Source organism: Grammomys surdaster, unplaced genomic scaffold (assembly GCF_004785775.1).
Source record: "Grammomys surdaster isolate TR1022 unplaced genomic scaffold, NIH_TR_1.0 531, whole genome shotgun sequence".
Lineage (NCBI taxonomy): Eukaryota > Metazoa > Chordata > Mammalia > Rodentia > Muridae > Grammomys > Grammomys surdaster.
Window position 1 is genome coordinate 492,584 of NW_021604950.1, and position 6,019 is coordinate 498,602.

At 38.6% G+C, this 6,019-nt stretch overlaps 1 pseudogene; it reads left to right on the forward strand.

The window, feature by feature from the left end:
* Nucleotides 1–3,908: 3,908 nt before the first annotated feature.
* On the forward strand, nt 3,909–4,877 carry LOC114633119 (annotated as a pseudogene).
* Nucleotides 4,878–6,019: the final 1,142 nt, after the last annotated feature.

The following is a 6,019-nucleotide window of genomic DNA, read 5'->3' on the forward strand; positions in this document are numbered from 1 at the left end:
TAAATTAATAATCTCAGAGTGCAAAGCTAAAACATCCAGAGAGCTGTTAGAATTATAATACTCTGCAAGTGTCTTTGAACCTTTTCCCAATTATAGTAGCTGTCATTGCAAATTTTAGAGGTGTCACATTTCCATTTGTATTTTGAATGGCACTCAAGATGACTCCTTACATTTAAACTCTGAACCTCCTCTCTGATAATTTGAATAGAATAAAGAGGATCACCTTTTGGCCGGGTTTGACACCTAGCTGGTCTGCTGCTGTGAAGACACCATATCCTGATACATCTTAGAGGAGCCACTGCACTCAGAGCAGTGGATAAGAACCCCCTCCCACTATCCTACACCCCAGAGCTACAACTGGAAGCCTAGGGCACTCAGGACCTATAAGCCACCCAAACTCCATCCCTACAGGATATCACTCCCCTTCTGCCCCTCTCTTGGTCCTTCTGGCTGGGGCAGACACATAGCTGGTCTGCTCCTGTGAAGACACCATATCCTGAGCCATCCTAGAGGAGCCACTGCACCCTGAGCAGCAGAATTACAGGATCCCAGAGGCAATCTGAGTCGCAGGAGTTCTTTCACCCAGAAGTTTAGGATCACAAGATCACAGAGACATCTGGACTCAGAGGAGTTCTGAAACAAGCAAGGTAACTGGAAAGACAGGCTCCAGTTAGAGACAGTGAGTGCAGCTAGCACTAGAGTTAATCAGATGGCGAAAGGCAAGTGCAAGAACATAAGCAACAAAAAACAAAGTAACCTGGCATCATCAGAACACAGTTCTCCCACCACAGCAAGCCCCGGACACCCCATCACACTGGAAAAGCAGGATTCAGATTTAAATCACTTCCCATGATGATGATAGAGGACTTTAAGAAGGACATAAATAACTCCCTTAAAGAAGTACAGGAGAACACAGGTAAACAGGTAGAAGGCCTTAAAGAGGAAACACAAAAATTCCTTAAAGAATTGCAAGAAAACACAACCAAACAGGTGAAGGAATTAAACAAAACTATCCAGGATCTAAAAATGAAAGTAGAAACAATAAAGAAATCTCAAAGGAAGACTATCCTCTAGATAGAAAACCTAGGAAAGAGATCAGGAATCATAGATGCAAGCATCACCAACAGAATGCAAGAGATAGAAGAGAAAATCTCATGTGAAGAAGATACTGTAGAAAATATTGACACAACTGTCAAAGAAAATGCAAAATGCAAAAAAGCTCCTAACCCAAAACGTCCAGGAAATCCAGGACACAATGAGAAGACCAAACCTAAGGATAATAGGTATAGATGAGAGTGAAGATTCCCAACTTAAAGGGCCAGTAAGTGTCTTCAAAAAAATTATAGAGGAAAATTTCACTAACCTAAAGAAAGAGATGTTCATGAACATACAAGAAGCCTACAGATTGCCAAATAGACTAGACCAGAAAAGAAATACCTCCTGTCACATAATAATCAAAACATTAAATGCACAAAACAAAGAAAAATACTAAAGACAGTAAGGGAAAAAGGTGAGGTAACATATAAAGGCAGACCTATAAGAATTACACCAGACTTCTTACCAGAGACTAAAAAACCCAGAAGATCCTGGACTGATATCATACAGACCCTAAGAGAACGCAAATGCAAGCCAAGACTACTATACTGAGCAAAATTTTCAATCATTATAGATGGAGAAACCAAGATATTCCATGACATAACCAAATTTACACAATATCTTTCCACAAATCCATCTCTTCAAAGGATAATTGATGGAAAACTCCAACACAAGGAAGGAAAATACAACCTAGAAAAAGCAAGGAAGTAATCTTCCAATAAACCCAAAAGAAGATAGCTATACAAACATAATTCCAACTCTAATAACAAAAATAATAGGAAGCAACAATCATTTTTCCTTAATATCTCAACATCAATGGACTCAATTCTCCACTAAAAAGACATAGACTATCAGACTGGATACATAAACAGGATCCAGAATTTTGCTGCATACAGGAAATGACCTCAGTGACAAAGACAGACACTACCTCAGAGTAAAAGGATGGAAAACAATTTTCCAAGCAAATGGTCCCAAGAAACAAGCTGGAATAGCCATTCTAATATCAAATAAAATCAAGTTTCAACCAAAAGTAATCAAAAAAGATAAGGAAGGACACTTCATACTCATCAAAGGAAAAATCTACCAACATGAATTCTCAATTCTGAACATCTATGCTCCAAATGCAAGCACACCCACATACATAAAAGAAACTTAAACTAAAGGTCAAAACACACATTGCACCTCACACATTAATAGTGGGGGATTTCAACACCACACTCTCAGCAATTGACAGATCATGGAAACAGAAACTAAACAGAGACACAATGAAATTAACAGAAGTCATGAACCAAATGGATTTAACAGATATCTATAGAATATTTCATCCTAAAACAAAAGAATATACCTTTTTCTTAGCACCTCATAGCATCTTCTCCAAAACTAACCATATAATTGGTCACAAAACAGGCCCCAATAGATACAAATAGAGTGAAATAATTCCTTGCATCCTATCAGATCACCATGGACTAAGGCAGGTGTTTAATAATGACAAAAACAATGGAAATCCCACATACACCTGGAAACTGAACAAAGCTCTACTCAATGATGATTTGGTCAAGGAAGAAATAAAGAAAGAAATTAAAGACCTTTTTAGAACTTAATGAAAATGTGGAAACATCATACCAAAACTTGTGGGACACAATGAAAGTAGTGCTAAGAGGAAAACTCATAGCTCCAAGTGCCTACAAAAAGAAACTGGAGACAGCATACACTAACAACTTGACAGCACCCCTGAAAGCTCTAGAACAAAAAGAAGGAAATACACCCAAGAGGAGTAGACAGCAGGAAATTATCAAATCAGGGCTGAAATCAACAAAGTAGAAACAGAAAGAACTATACAAAATATCAACAAAAGCAGGAGCTGGTTCTTTGAGAAAATCGACAAGATACATAAACCCTTAGACAGACTAACCAGAGGGCACAGAGACAGTATCCAAATTAATAAAATAAGAACTGAAAAGGGAGACATAACAACAGAAACTGAGGAAATTAAAAAAAATCATCAGATCCTACTACAAAGGCCTATACTCAACAAAACTGGAAGTCCTTCACTGTATCCCACTTACTGGGTCTCCAATGTTGAGGTGCCATCTCACAAGCCCAGCCCAGTCAGTCAATAGGTTCCAGCACAGGAGTGAGGATCAAAAAGAAAACAGATGATTAGACAGCACTGTAGCTTGACCCCAGCCAATTCTGAGACTGAAGGCAGGTTTTTTTCCCAATCTGCTTTTATACCACCTAAATTACATGCAAGTATTTAGGTCAGTTCTAGGTTGAGGAACTAGTAATACAATAAATGCAAATAGTCATGGAACAAGCAAGGCAATAGCCAAAGTTCTGTGATCACTCCCATGATTACTGTTTCTAAGGGCTTATCTGGATGACCAAAATCTGAGCTTACTTCCCTGTCCTAGCCCAAAGTCAAACTTAATGCCTGAGGCCTACTTCTTTGTTCTAGCCTAAGATTTAGATTCCGGACTGAAATTACTTCCCTGTTTTAGCCTAAAGTTAGATTCCTGCCTGAACTTACTTCCTTGTCATGGCCCAATGTCATATTCCTGCCTAAAGCCCAATTCTTTGTCCTTGGCCAATGTCAGATTACTGCCATGCAGTCCCCAAAGCTCTCCAGACACATGGAGCATAGCCCAGCTTGGCCTCAGCTATGTTCCATTTTCCTGGTCACTCTGGCTCTCCAGGGCAGCATTCCATCTAATTTCTTTACAATTCACTTCATTTCACTCACAGCAATATGTAACAAAGGGGTCATTTGCTTTCTCTTTAGAGAGATACTATGTGCTTCTACTCAACATAATATGAATAAAGACCATACACTATACTGTAGAGCTTACATCAGAAATGCCTTCTCTGAGATAGGCATTGGGATCTCAGCCAATAGCTGCCTTCTCCTCTTCCACACCTTCATATTCATTTGTGGACACAGGCCCAGACTTACTGATTTGCCCACTGGACTCATGGACCTTATACACCTAGTGATGCTGTTACTTGCAGCATATATAACCAGAGACATTTTTTATGTCTTCAGGATGATGGGATGACATCATGTATAAATTTATTGATTTTCTTGCACAGCATTTTCAGGAGCCTATCTGTTTGTGCCACTTGTCTTCTGAGTGTCTTGCAGGCCATCATCCTCTGCGCTTAAAGCTCTCACTTAGCTAAGTTCAAACACAATTCCCCACATCAGCTCTCATATTTCTTTATTTTACTGAGTATCTTCTATACATCCATCAGTAGCCATATTTTAATAGCAGTTGTTGCCACAGGAAATCTCACCTCTTTTAATCATATATATATATATATATATATATATATATATATATATCACAACATCTTGCTCTTTTATACCCATGAGTTCCTCAAAGCAACACACCTTCTCCACACTGTTGGTTTTCAGGAATGTCTTCCTTATTGGTCTCATGGGCCTCTCGACTTGTTACATGGTGACAGTCTTGGGCAGGCATAAGAGTTGGTCCCAACATCTTCAGAACTCAAACCTTTCTTCAAAAGCAACTCCAGAGCAAAGAGCCCTCTGGACCACTCTAATGGTTCTGAGCTTCTTCCTGGTGATGTTAACTTTTGACAGTATCATGTCTTACTCAAGAACTATATTCCAGGAAAATCCATCTCTGTATAGTGTCCAGATCCTTGTAGCCCACAGCTATGCTGCAGTCAGTCCTCTGCTGGCTCTCAGTAATGAAAAATGTGTAACTAACCTGTTGATATCCATGTATGAGACAATAATAAAGTTTGATTTTCTGTGATGGTAAGTTTTCTCACAATGACTCAATATATGGGCACTATAGCTATGGATCTTGGCATAATTTGCATGGTTTGAGGGTAAATGAAAATGTGGAATTGTGTCTTTTCTATTTAACTTATGCACTTTTCTGTAAGTGTAGGGATGACAAATTTATATTTACAAAATCAAACCACACACACTGAGTGATTGCAAAGGTTTTCCTTTGACTATCTTTGGGGGAAACCTGAAAGGTGATCTCACTTGTCACTGCCTGGATGACCTACACTTCTCTAAATCTGTGCTGTATAATGACATTTCTCAATATCTGAACTGCTCCATTATCTACTTTTAAAAATTAGATAAACACTCTATATAATGACATGATCTCAATAACACACACATGTGTGTGTTTATACACATATCAGTTATGTTCAGGAGTAAAAAATCATATCTGGCAAAATGTATATGACAATATTCAAGATCCCAAGATACACCCTAAGAGTTAGAACTATCCAAGTATAGGAACACAATTGATTGTTGCCTCTATATGAGTCAGCTATTATTCAGAATTCAGAAACGAGGAGACTCTGGCACATGAACCAATGCCCTGAAGCTACTCTGCAAAGTGAAATTTCAGTCACACAGCAGAAGATACACATATAGAGGACAGCAGTCAGAGGACTGAACATGAACTAAACCCAGTATGGTTCTCTAGAAACTCAAGAAATAGACATTGTGGAAGTTTTTCTGATGAAGTTGGTGTTTCAGTTCATGACATGTAGACATGACATGGTGTTTCAGTTCAGCTGTAGACATGTGCACTCTTGTTGGACAACAATTTAAGTATCCTCTCCAACACCAATGTATGCCCATGATGTTAAGAATGGGAAATGTGTATCTCATGTGTGTTTTCTCATGGTGAAAATGTGTTCAGGTACTTTAGCTATGCTGCAGAAAATGAATACAAATGTAAAGATTCTAAAAGTACCAAACTACAATTTCTCAAGAATTTAAAAGCTTATAATAAATTTGTCCCATGCAACAGGTTGGTCATCATTTCATAATGCTTTGCCTGTTATCCTCTGTTTTCCCATGAAGGACACAAGCTCTTCAGTTAATCAAGACTCTAAGGGAGGAGCTTCTGCACCGTGGAAAGGTTTCCTA